The sequence below is a fragment of the Vipera ursinii genome (assembly GCF_947247035.1).
Source record: "Vipera ursinii genome assembly, chromosome: 2".
Classification (NCBI taxonomy): Eukaryota; Metazoa; Chordata; class Lepidosauria; order Squamata; family Viperidae; genus Vipera; species Vipera ursinii.
In genome coordinates, this window is record NC_139513.1 from 10,481,403 (window position 1) to 10,495,463 (window position 14,061).

The 14,061-nt window shown below is 45.6% G+C and overlaps 1 protein-coding gene across 2 annotated transcripts in view; it reads right to left on the minus strand.

The window, feature by feature from the left end:
• Positions 1 to 14,061, minus strand: part of LOC310636510 (uncharacterized protein) — a 161,530-nt gene that overhangs the window by 74,998 nt on the left and 72,471 nt on the right. The gene's annotated exons all lie outside the window — the stretch shown is intronic.

Consider the following 14,061-nt stretch of genomic DNA (forward strand, 5'->3'; position numbering starts at 1 on the left):
TGTTTCAGGCCCGGGTACAGCACGGAGACGGCATTGGTCACGCTGGTGAATGATCTCTGGTGGGCTCAGGACAGGGGTTGCTCCTCTGTCCTAGTTCTATTAGATCTCTCAGTGGCTTTTGGTACCATCGACCATGGTATCCTATTGCGGTGTCTCAGGGGGTTGGGAGTGGGAGGCACTGTTTTGCAGTGGTTCTCCTTTCTCCTGGGCCGCTCGCAATTGGTGTTGACAGGAGGGCAGAGGTCTGCCCCGAGGCCTCTTGTTTGTGGAGTTCCTCAGGGGTCAGTTCTCTCTCCCCTCCTGTTCAACATCTACATGAAGCCACTGGGTGAGATCATTCGTGGTTTTGGGGTGGGGTATCATCAGTACGCTGATGATACCCAACTTTTTTTCTCTACCCCGAACCAACCCAGTGATGCCCTCGCCGTAATGTCCCATTGCCTGGAGGCGATCCAGGTCTGGATGGGGAGAAACAGGCTTCGTCTCAATCCTGCCAAGACTGAGTGGCTATGCATACCGGCATCTCAGACTAACCAGTCCATTCCATCTTTAATGATGGGGGGTGAGGTGTTACCCCCCGTCGATAGGGCTCGCAACGTGGGCATCCTCCTGGATTTGCGGCTCAGTTTTGAAGACCATATAGGAGCCGTGACCAGGGGGGCCTTTGCCCAGGTTCGCCTGGTACGCCAGTTGCGGCCCTACCTGGACCTAGATGCCCTGTGCACAGTCACTCATGCGCTCGTGACCTCCCAATTGGACTACTTCAACGCTCTCTACATGGGGCTGCCCTTGAGGACCACTCGGAGGCTTCAACTGGTGCAGAATGCAGCCTCACAGGTTGTGATGGGGGTTTCCCAATACTCCCATGTAACACCTCTACTCCGCGAGCTGCATTGGCTTCCGGTTGCCCTCCAGGTGAGATTCAAGGTGCTGGTGATGACCTATAAAGCCCTAAATGGCTTGGGTCTGGGATATTTGAGGGAACACCTGCTGCCGGCATCAAGTTCCCTCCGTCCTGTGCGCTCCCACAGGGTGGGTCTCCTCAGGGTACCGCCGGTAAAAGATTGCCGGCGGACAATACCCAGGGGGAGGGCCTTCTCTGTGGGTGCGCCGGCCCTTTGGAACCAGCTGCCTGTAGAGCTTAGGACTTCCCCTGACCTTCGCTCATTCCGCTGGGACCTGAAGACCTGGCTCTTCGAGCTTTCTGGCCTAGACTGAGAGTATTAACTGGGGTTTTAATTGTATTTTAATTGTAATTGGGGTTTTTAGTTCAAGGTTAGTGTAATCATTTTAATTGTTTTTAATTTTTGTAACTTGTTGCATTGTTTTAAAAAACCTTGTGAACCACCCTGAGTCCTACGGGAGAAGGGTGGTATATAAGTTTAATAAAGTAAAATAAACTCCCAGAATTCCTGAGCCAGCTATAAAAGAGCCAAAGTTCCCTTACCCCTGGTCTAGTCAAAAGGAAGAGAAGGACTAGGACTGACAGGATGGCAATCAATCTTCCCATAGTTGAGAAGCTGTCAGAAAGTAGGAGGGGAACAACCTATTTTCCAAAGCACCTGAAAGCTGAACAAGAAGCAATGGCTGAAAGCTAATTGAAGAGAGGCGCAGCCTAGAACTAAGGAGAATTTCCCCACATTTAGAACAATTAATCAGTGCAATGGCTTGCCTCCAAAAGTTGTAAATACCCCACTCTGGAGACATTTAAGAACAGACTATACATAGGACAGGGGAAGGCAACCTCGGCTCTTTTATGACGCATGGACTTCAACTCCCAGAATTCCTGACTCAGCATAGCTGGCTCAAGAATTCTGGGAGTTGAAGTCCATGGGTCATAAAAGAGCCGAGGTTGCCTAACCCTGGACAATAGGATCTCTTGCTTGGGCAGGGGGCTGGGCTAGAAGACCTCCAAGCTCAACTCTGTGGTACCGTAAAGTTTGCTCATTTGTGCCTTGGAAAGTTATACAAACCCACCAGCTACCCCGCGGTCAGCAAACCATGGTCAAAGCAAAGCAGGGCTGGGAGTTAATTTTGATTAAGATCGGTCTCTCTCCCTGAAGGAGCCACGACCGGATCCATCATCACCGCAGCCTCTTTGGGCTAGGCCAGGGGTAGGCAACCTCGGCTCTTTTATGACTCATGGACTTCGACTCCCAGAATTCCTGAGCCAGCATAGCATAGCATAGCTATGCATAGCATAGCATAGCTGGCTCAGGAATTCTGGGAGTCGAAGTCCATGAGTCATAAAAGAGCCGAGGTTGCCTACCCCCTGGGCTAGGCAGACCCTCCTTATCCTTACTACGCAGCCCATCCTCCACAGCCATCTCAGCCTTGCCAGGTGCTGAATATGGGATCTCTCGTCCGAGTCCCCGCTAAATTTCGGGGGGAAGCAAGGAGAGAGGATCCCCGGCGGCCTCTTCCCAATCCCGGGAGGTGAGAGGGAGGGAGGGAAAAGCTCCCGGGTTCTCCGGCCTCCGCCCGGCTCCCTCCGAGGGGGAAGCGGCGTTTCCCGAGCCCCGAAACTCCGGTCGCTCCACCGGAGGAGTAGAGGAAGGAAGGGCCAGAGCGCCCACTCTCCCGTGGGAGAGGAAATGGAACCGGAAAAGCCGAAAGAAGCCTCCGAGGCGCCTCTCTAGGAAGGTCCTCTCGTTCTCCCTACTCCGCCCCCCCCTCCCTTTAATCTGAGTTTCATAGCTCCGTTGCGGAGGATTTTTCTTCTCCGCCTTTTGGGGCTTTTCGGGCGGCGGTGCAACTTCTGGGCGTCCGGCCAGGCTGCTCCTCGGCCCCGCTCCGGGCAGGTGGGGCTGCTCCTGCTCTCCCTCGGCCGGCCAGGAGGAAGGTAGCCCCGAGTCCCCCCTGGGTCCCCGGAGGGTGGCTGAGCCTGCCAGGATCCCGGCTGGAGGCAGGGCTGGACGGGGAGCCTCCGGGGGAAAGGATTTGGGGGGGGGTCGCCCCACGGAGGGAAAGGGGGGGCTTTTCTTTTTAAGGATTTATTGGGGGGGGGAATATGGGGCAATGGAAAGAAAGACCCGCCTTCTCCCTTCAGTGGGGGGGGAGGTTGGTTTAAGGGGGGGACTATAAATTGTTTGATCTCATCTTCTCCCAACCCAGAAAAGATCCACTTTCTTTCTGCTTAATCTAAATAGAGAATGAATATTTGCTTTTATTCTAGTTCTTTTTTTTCTTTTGTTTCTACAAAGCTGGGCAGAATCTGAAAAAAATCATTATTTTCCTTGTTTTGCTTTGAAGAGGCTGTGAGGTGGCAGCCCCTTGGTGGGTTTTATCAATCCCAATACAGCTGGAAGGGACCTTGGAGGTCTTCTAGTCCAACCCCCTCCTCAAGCAGGAGACCCCATACCCTTCCAGACAGGCGGCTATCCAGACTCTTCTTAAAAGCCTCCGGTGATGGAGCACCCACAACTTCTGAAGGGAAACTGTTGCTCCACTGGTTAATTGTTAATTGTTGTCACTGTGTGTTGGGGGGAGAGAGCACGGGGAGGCTCAGCTAATCTCAATGTACACATGTTGTACTTTGACAATAAAGGTTGTTTATTATTATTATTATTATTATTATTATTAATAATAATAATAATAATAATAATAATTGTCCTCACTGTTAGGAAGTTTCTGCTTAGCTCCAGGTTGCTTTTCTCTTTGATTTGTTTCCATCCATTTTTTTCTTTTCCCACCTTGAAGCGCTTTGAAAAATAGGTGGAACCCCTCTTCCTTGTGGCAGTCCCCCAATACTGGAATGTTGTTATCATGTCGCCTCCAGTCCATCTTTACTCTAGGCTGGCCATAAATGATTCCTGCAACCGTCCTTCACATGTTTTTTTCTCCAGGCCTTTAATCATTTTAGTTGCTCTTCTTTGCCCTTTTTGCAGGCTCTCAATAACTCTTTTATAATATGGTGACCAAACCTGGATGCAGTATTCCGGGTGTGGTCTTACTAATTTAATTGCTCTTTATAAAGCTATACTAATACTTCTTGTGATTTTGATTCTACCACTCTTATTTATACAACCAAGGATTGTATTAGCATTTTTGGCATGCTTTTGCACACTGATGGTTCATGTTCACGTGATTCCCCACTGGACTCCGAGGTCCCTCTCACAGTTAACTGTTTTTGAGCCAGGTTTCGCCTAATCTGTATTTGTACCTTTAATTTTTCCTGCCTACGTGTAAAACCTTGCTTTTCTCCACATTAAGTATATTCTAATCATGACTTTCATCCCACCAAGTTTCAGTAATGGCAAGTATACCATATCTGCCTTCAAACAGTAATACTTCAATTCACCCTATTTGTTCCCTAAACTTTGAGTGTTAGTGTATGGACATTGAAGTCCGTTATTTGTCTTGGGTGTCTTTCTTATATCTCCTCCTTTGTACCTGGCATTTATGTCCTCATATTCTCCCTACCCAGAAAAGATCCCCTTTCCTTCTGCCTAATCTAAATAGAGAGGAACGAATATCCTGGATTTTATTCCAATGCTTTGATTTTCTTTCATTTCTACAAAGCTGGGTGGAATCTCTAAAAACCATTATTTCCCTTTTTTTTCTCGGAAGAGGCTGTAATGTGGAGGTGCTTCTTGGTGGCTGATTTAGAAATGAAACTAGCAAATGGTAGAAGAAGCTTGGGTGAGACATGGAGGGAAAGGAAGGGAAAAATGAACAGAGCTTCAGATGAGAAAAGGGGGAAAGAGGGAATGTGGGGAGGGGAGAGAGGGATTTAAGATGGATTTTGGACTTCAGCAACATCTCACACTACAGAATTCAATGACACCAAAGTAGGAAATGATGAAATATGAGAGGAGAAAAACTTGTTAATACTGTACTATAATTTTATTAAACCGTAAAGGCCACGAGATAAAATTTGAGTTTCACCCCATCACACACTCCCAAAGAGGGGATCAGTTTTCAGACCAGACATTACTCATCCCTCAAATAAGGCATTGCTAGTTTAACCATGGTTTCTGGTGCTGCTGCCCTTGGTGAAGTGATTCCAGTGGTTAGGTGGATGAAACACGAAGCCAAATCAAACTGGCTGACGTTGGAGCCCAAAGTCTATCTTGGGCAAGTAGGACCACCAGTTGGAGGTTTTGGCCAAAGGACGCCATCAGCCTCTGTTTCAGGAAACGGGTCTCAACCCCCACCATGATGTATTGCTGTCCCTGATGAATATATTTACACCCTATAAAGAAACAATAGGAAGCCATTTTAGGAGGACTCCATGTTCAGTCTGTGGTGGCCCAAAGAACAGTGTCCATAAATAACTACATAGGTTGTTCTCTCTGCATTGGAGCTACCTGACATATAGTGTGTGGGGTGGGGGTCTTTGCCATGTTTTCTCACATGATAGAGCAACACACACACACACACACACACACACACACACACACACACACCAGAAAAATGAAAAGGCACAGATCATTAACAATTCGGGCAGGCAAATGGGCCCAACAGCGAAAGCCATGATAGCACAGTGATTAAAATGCAGTGTTGCAGGCTAACTGCCGACTGCCAGTAGTTCGATTCTGACCGGCTCAAAGTTGACTCAGCCTTCCATTCTTCCGAGGTCAGTAAAATGAGGACCGAGATTGTTGGGGAACAATATGCTGACTCTGTAAACCGCTTAGAGAGGGCTGTAAAGTACTGTGAAGCGGTATATATGTCTAACTGCTATTGCTATTCTGTCAGCCGTCACAAATCTTTCTTCTTTTCTTCTTTTTCCTTCATCCAGCAGGGGACACCAGGAAAAGCGGACAAACCTCCAGTTAGATTTTCTCCACTTAGAAAGCCTTGCAACTGAGAAGACACCGGAAATTATGCTGGGGGGAGAAATACTTCAATGGAAGGTCCCCTCAGAGGAACCAGGAGAGACTTTTCAGGTGCTCTGAGTGCGGAATATTCTTTGCTCACAAATCCCTCCTTTTGATTAACCGGAAGCTGGACATGGGGAATGCATCCCATCTGTGTTTGAAGTGTGGGAACTCGTTTTGTGGCTGTGCGGCTTTCCCAAACATCTCCGGAGCCACCCCGGACTGAAGCCCTACAAATGTGGAGAGTGTGGGAAGCATTTTTCTAAAGGCTGGGACATCAGGCCTCATTAACATATCCACCAGGGAAAGAGGCCTCAGGAAGGCCTCAGTGTTTTTCCAGGCCTCAGAACAGCCCAACTGAAGAGAAACCCTGCAATTGTGTGCAGTGTGGGCTTTGCTTTTCTCAAAACTCAGAGATGCTTAAACATCAACAAATCCATACTGGACAAAAACCTTATCAATGTCTGGAGTGTGGGAAATCTTTTGTTCGAAAAACAAGTCTCAAAATCCACAGGAAAATTCACCTGCAAATAAAACCTTATATATGCTTCAAGTGTACAAAATGTTTCACTCAGAGTTCATCACTTTACAAACATACTAAAATACACACAGAGGAGGAAAACAGAACGTGCCCAGAATGTGGGAAATGTTTTTCCAGCAAATCAGCCTTGCGGCGACATCAAAAAATCCACACTGGACAAAAACCTTATCAATGTCTAGAGTGTGGGAAATGTTTTTCCATCAAATCAGCCCTTCATCGACATCAGAGAATCCACACTGGGGAAAGACCCCATGAATGCCCAGAATGTGGGAAACGATTTAGCAGATCTACCACACTTTGGGAACACCAAAAGACGCACACAGGAGAAAAACCCTATAAATGTAACGATTGTGAGAAATGTTTTTCTCTAAAGGGAAATCTTTTTCGACATCAGATAATCCACACAGGGGAGAAACCTTATCAGTGCATCGAGTGTGAAATTTTTTTTCGTACAATAGAAACCCTGAGACGTCATAAGAAAATTCACAGTGGGGAAAAAAAATTCAAATGTTTAGACTGTGGGAAAGCATTTCTTCATTCATCTTTCCTTAGACGTCACTGGCAAATCCATATAGGAGAGAAGCCCCACAAATGCTCGGAGTGTGATAAATGTTTTTCTCAGAAAAATAATCTTGTGAGACATCTGAGGACCCACAGTGGAGAGAAACCATATAAATGTCCGGAGTGTGGGAAGGCTTTTTCTTTCCAAGAATATCTTAGAAGACATGAGACGATTCACACAGCAAAGAAGCGGTGCAGGTCTCTGCCGAAAAATAAAATGTGCTCAGAATGTGGGAGATGTTTCTCTCAAACGTCACACCTAATTCGACACGAGAGACTTCACACCGGAGACAGGCCCTATCAATGCCCAGAATGCGACAAGCGATTTGTGGAGTCTGCTGAACTCCGGAGACACCAGAAGGGGCACACAGGAGAGAAGCCCTATAAATGTGGGGAATGTGGGAAAGGTTTTCTCACTGCAACGTTGCTACGGGTTCATGAGAGAATCCACACAGGGGAGAAGCCGTACATATGTGCAGAATGTGGGAAATGCTTTTCCCAAAAACAACACCTTGGACGACATCAAAACGTCCATAAAAGAATGAAGCCATAAAGACTCATGGAGTGTTGAAATGTTTTCCTTAAAAGGGAAATATCAGGAAACTCTCATGGGAGAAGACCTAAGAGGCCCTGATGGTGGAGCAGTTTTTCATAGTTGTTCAGCCCTTAGAAGTCATGTAAGACGGGGAAGGAATTAGAAACTCTTAGATCATGGTAGAGCATTTTTTTGTCAATCATCCCTTAAAAATCATACTCTAATCCATATAGGAAAGATGCAGCATAAATCTTTGGAGTGTGATGTATGTTTTGCCTGAAAAAATACTCTTTTTCGGCATCAGTGAATTCTTACTGGAGACAAACTTTATCAAGGCTTAGAATGTGGCAAAGGTTTTTATATGATACTCAGATCTTCAAATGCAGATGAAAAATCCACCCAGGAGAAAAACCTTAACAAGTGTGTAGCGTGAAAAAAAATTTCCTTGCCAATTGGAACATCTTGCCTCCTGTAGTTTGTCCATTTGAAATTGCCTCCTTGGAAGTTTTCTTTCCAAATTAAAAAAATTATAATTTTAAAAATATTTTTAATTTTTAATGTGAATGTCAATGTGAAAATTTAAAATCTAATGTGAAATTCTCTAGAATCATATAAGGAGTCCTGCTTTGGGCAGGGAGGGTTGGACTAGAAGACTACAATTCTTGTTATTCTGTGATAGGTCCCTTGTAGCTCTATGACTCTAAGAATTTAAAAAGAAAAAGGGAAAGGGGCAGTGAAAAAGAAAAAAAAGGGGGGGGGGTTTTGCAGAGAAAAAAGGAAAAAAAACTAAAGGCTGTATTAAGATCTTCAATGCCACGAAAACTCTTCTGAGCTGGGCAGGATTAACAAATCCAGGAAATATATACAGGCAGTGATCAAGTTACGACCACAATTGTGCCCAAAATTTCTGTTCTTAAGTGAGACATTTGTGAAATGCATTTTGCCCCATTTTACGAGGTTTTTTGCCACAGTTGCTGAGGAAATCGCCGCAGTTGATAAGTTAGTCACACGGCTATTAAATGAATCTGGCTTCCCCCATTGACTTTTGCTTGTCAGAAGGAAGGCTGCAAAAGGTGATCACGTGACCCTGGGACACAACAACGGTCATAAGTATGAGCTGGTTGCCAAGCATCTGAATTTTGATCACATGACTGTAACTCTGAAAAATGGTCATAAATCAACTTTTCAGCGCCTTTGTAACTTTCAACGGTCATTAAATGAATTATTGTAAGTCAAGGACTCCATGTAGAAGCATAGAATATGTATCCTAGAGCGCAGCGGAGAGAAGCCCAGAAGTAAAAAGGGCTTTGCTTATAATTTTGTGGTAGTTTTAAAAGACCTTTTGGAAGAAACCATAATATTGATGAAAAAATTAATGGATTTTAGGGCATTAGCTGGTTTTAAAATGAATGGCAAATAGACAAAGAAGTTGACCAAAATATGAAAATGGAAGACCAAAAAGAATTGATGGGGAAAAAGTGCATTAAAAGAAATGAGACAAAAGTAAGACTTTTGGGTATTTTTACAAAGAATACGAACTATGTCAAAATAATTATGACAAGGCATGGAATCAAATCAAGAAGGATTTGTTAGGATGGAAAACAATTACAATTGTCCTTGGGTAGAATTTCTATAATTAAAAATGACTATATTACCTAGACTGATGTTTCTCTTTTAAACAATACCTATCTAGACAACGGTTGCACCACTAAAGTAATATAGCTAGGAAACTCTTAAAGAGAAACAAATAATAATAATAATAATTTCAGACAAATGGCTGTCCAGTTTCTTCTTAAACAATTCCAGTGGAGCATTCACAACTTCTGCAGGCAGGTTGTTCCAATGATTAATTGTTCTAACTGGAAATTTCTTCTTAGTTGTAAGTTGTTTCCATAATAAATTTCCATTCATTGCTTCTTGTTCTGTCTTCATGTGTTTTGGAGAATAGCTTGACTCCCTCTTCTTTGTGGCAACCCTTGAGATACTGGAACACTGCTATCATGTCACCCCTCACCCTTCTCTTCATTAAACTACACATACCCAATTCCAGCAACCGTTCCCTATATGTTTTAGCCTCCAGTCCCCCAAACATCTTTGTTGCTCTTCTCTGTACTCTTCCTAGAGTCTCGACATTTTTTTACATCGTGGTGACCAAAAGTGGATGCAGTATTCCAGGTGGGCAAGTATGTGTGGAATATATACATACCTGCCATCTGTATCCTGAAAAACCCACAGGACAGCGGCAATTCAAACATTTTTGTGGAAAGTTCCAGAAGTGAAAGGTCACCACCAAGAAGGTCCTGTGTGGTGGAAATAGCCATGGAAAAGGAGCTGCTTGCAAGGTGAAGCAGCAGTTCCCAAACAATTCATCAGAAGGCCAACGCATCTGTTTCTCTCAGAGGTTTTCAACTTTGGCAACTTTAAGATGCGTGGACTTCAATTCCCAGCATGCTCCCTGGAGATATTCTGGTGATTTTAGTCCACACATCTTAAAAGTTACCAGAATTAAAAAAACACTGGTTTCTATGAAGAGACCCCCTTGCCCCACCTCCCCCACCCAATTCTTTCAAACTGAATGTGGCCTGTTATGCCCCAGAACTGCTTTTTCCAATCTGGTGTTCTGCAGATGTGGGAGTTGAAGTCGCAAACATCTGGAGGACAGCATCTGGGGCAAGGTGGCCAGAGACGGTCTCCTGGCTCTCATTGGGCTGACCGGCTTTGCTTTCCAGTTCCTAAAACCCGGCTGCTGTTCTAAATGCTTGTAATTGTTTTTGTATCTCAGAAAGAGAAATCTTTTGGACTGCAGAGTACAAGAAAATTACATTCCACACACAGCAGCTTAACATTGTTTCTTGGGTTGTGGGTCCAGTGATTGTCTTGCCACAAGGAGGCTTGCTAGCATTCACTAAATGGAATCGTCCTTGATATATATTGTGTTAAAGCACAGATTTCTTAAGTTCAACCTGAGGTAAAAAAGGCGCGGCGGCCGGTTGACAGCTGTCAAAAGGCTGCCGCCTACCCAATACGCACGCGCGGGCAGCTGGCTGACAGGGAAAGCTGTCAAAAGGCCGCCGCCAGCTGACCGCGCATGCGCAGCGGTTGACAGCTGTCAAAGCTGCCGGCTGACCACGCATGCGCAGCGGCTGTTGACAGCTCCGAGCTGTCAAAACCTGCCGGCAGCGGATTGGTCGCAGCAGCAGCGGCGGCGGGAGAACACGCTGTTGGGATTGGTTAAAATGTTTGACGGGTTATGTATAAATAGAGGGAATCCCCGGCCACTTTTTGTCACTTCAGGAATCGAGCCTGCTGTCTCCCGTGGTCCTTGCCTCACGCTAATTCAGTCCTGATGTGACTTAGGCTGGGTTTCTACTCCCATAACGTCTTGCCGGCTGGACTTGATGGGAGTTGTGATCCAGCAACTCTGCAGCCTCCAGACAGGTGAGCTGCTCTGAAGGCATCTAAAGGTTACATTTGATTAAGGTGGGGTGGGCGTCTGAAGAGTTCAGGTATGCTGAATATATATTGAACAGTTGAAATGTACTTCAGGGGCCAAAATCCATATTAAGTGTCATGGGGGGTGGGGAATAGGGAAGAAGAATGGGTCTCCTCAGGGCCCTACAAACGGTTTATAGGCCTCTGTCTTAAAATTGGGTGCCCCAGAGTTAGGGGAAGCCCAGCCAGGCTGTCAAAGAGGCGACTCGCCCGGCGCCCTCCGAGGGGAAAGCGGCGCTCTCCAAGCCATGAAACTCCGGTCGCTCCACCGGAGGAGTAGAGGAAGGAGGGTCCAGAGCGCCCAATCACCCGTGGGAGAGGAAATGGAACCGGAAAAAGCGAAAGAAGCCTCCAAGGCGCCTCTCTAGGAACTTCCTCTCGTTCTCCCTACTCCGCCTCACCGCCCAGCATCTGCGGTTTACGAGCACCGTTGCGGAGGATTTTTTTTTACCTTTTCCGCCTTTTTCCCCCCTTGCGGCATTTTGGGCTGCGGTGCAACTTCTGGGCGTCCGGCCAGGCTGCTCCTCGGCCCCGCTCCGGGCAGGTGGGGCTGCTCCTGCTCTCCCTCGGCCGGCCAGGAGGAAGGTAGCCCCGAGTCCCCCCTGGGTCCCCGGAGGGTGGCTGAGCCTGCCTGGATCCCGGCTGGATGCAGGACTGGACGGGGAGCCTCCGGGGAAAAGGACTTGGGTGGGGGGCTTTTATTTTTAAAGATTTGGGAGGGGAAAGACCCGCCTTCTCCCTTCAGTGGGGGGGAGATTAGTTTAGGGGGGGGAGTTTAAATTGAATTGAGCTCATCTCCTACCAACCCTCAAAATATCCACTTTCTTTCTGCTTAATCTAAATAGAGAGGAATGAATATTCTTTGCTTTTATTCTAATTCTTTGTTTTCCTTTTGTTTCTGCAAAGCTCGGTAGAATCTGAAACAAATCATCATTTTCCTGGTTTTGCTACGAAGAGGCTGTGGGGTGGCAGCCCCTTGGTGGGTTTTTTCAATCAGAATAGAGCTGGAAGGGACCTTGGAGGTCTTCTAGTCCAACCCCCTCCTCAAGCAGGAGACCCCATACCCTTCCAGACAGGTGGCTATCCAGTCTCTTCTTCAAAGCCTCCCGTGATGGAGCACCCACAACTTATGAAGACAAACTGTTCCACAGGTTAATTGTCCTCGCTGTTAGGAAGTTTCTGCTTAGCTCCAGGTTGCTTTTCTCTTTGATTAGTTTCCATCCTTTTTTCTTTTCCTGCCTTCAAGTGCTTTGAAAAATAGGAGGACCCCCTCTTCCTTGTGGCAGTTCCCCAATACTGGAATGTTGTTATCATGTCGCCCCCAGTCCATCTTTACTCTAGGCTGGCCATAAATGATTCCTGCAACCGTCCTTCACATGTTTTTTTCTCCAGGCCTTTAATCATTTTAGTTGCTCTTCTTTGCCCTTTTTGCAGGGTCTCAAGATCTGTTTTGTAATATAGTGACCAAACCTGGATGCAGTATTCCAGGTGTGGTCTTACTAATTTAATTGTTCTTTATAAAGCTATACTAATACTTCTTGTGATTTTGATTCTACCACTCTTATTTATACAACCAAGGATTGTATTAGCTTTTTTGGCATGCTTTTGCACACTGCTTGTTCATATTCAAGTGATTCCCCACTGAGGTCCCTCTCACAGTTAACTGTTTTTGAGCCAGGTTTCACCTAATCTGTATTTGCACCTTTACTTTTTCCTGCCTGTGTGTAAAACCTTGCCTTTCTCTACACCTACATTTCATATTGTTGGATAGGGACCATTGTTCAAGTCTGTCAAGATCTTTTTAGATTCTGAGCTTCTCTTTTGGGGTGTTGGCTATTTCTGCCAGCATAGTGTCATGTGCAAATTTGATGATTTCCCCTTTTATTCCCTCATCTAAGTCATTTATGAAGATTTTGAAGAGTACTGGGCCTAAAACAGAACCTTGTGGTACCCCACTGTTTACTTCTCTCTATGTAGATGTAGTACCATTAAGGACTACTCATTGAGTACAGTTTGTCAGCTAGTACCAAATACATCTGGTGGTGATCCCACATTTGTCTAGCTTACCAAGATGTAGGTTGTCGAATATCTTGCTGAAATCTAAGTATACTATGCCTATAGCATTTTGCTGATCTAATTTAGTTACAATGTCAAAAAATGTGGCAGCCCCTTGGTGGGTTTTATCAATCAGAATAGAGCAGGGAGGGACCTTGGAGATCTTGTAGTCCAACCCCTTGTTCAAACTGGAGACCCTATACCAGGGCTTTTCAACCTTTTCACAGATTGTACCACTTTTAGGATATGGCAATATTCGAGTACCACCAGTCGCCTAACAAGATGTCAAAAACTTGATGACCAAAAAAAAGAAAGTGATAAAATACATGTAGTCCTCAATTTAGCACAATTTGCTTAGTGACTTTCGAAGTTATAACGGTACTGAAAAAACTGTCTCATGACCATTTTTCAAACTTATGACCATTGCAGCATCCTCAGGGTCTTGTGATTTAGATGCTGGGCAACTGATTCGTATTTATGAAGGTCACAGTGTCCCAGGGTCTTTGGGTCCTCTTTGGCCAACTTCTGACAAGCAAAATAAATGGGGAAAGCAGCTTCACTTAAGAACTGTGTTACTAATTTAACAACTGCACTGATTCAATGAACAAATGTGGCAGGAAAAGTCATAAAACGGGACAAAACTCATTGAACAAATTTCTCACTTAACAACAAAAATTTTGGGCTGCTTTGGTTATAGGTTGATGACTATCTGTACACCCACTTTGTTGTTTTGTTGTTAGTTGCGAAGTCGTGTCCGACACATCGCGACCCTATGGACAACGTTCCTCCAGGCTTTCCTGTCCTCTACCATCTTCTGGAGTCCATTTAAGCTCACGCCTACTGCTTCAGTAACTCCATCCATCCACCTCATTCTCTGTCATCCCCTTCTTCTATTGCCCTCAATCTTTCCCACCACACTTTTAATGGGAAACTTGTGCCTGTTTCTCTGACATTAATCGTTGCACAGTTCTACCCCCTTCTCTCCTTCTGGTTGACTCAAAGAAGACAATAGGTGATTGCAGGTCCTTTGGGGGGGGGATTTTGTGGCTTCTGCC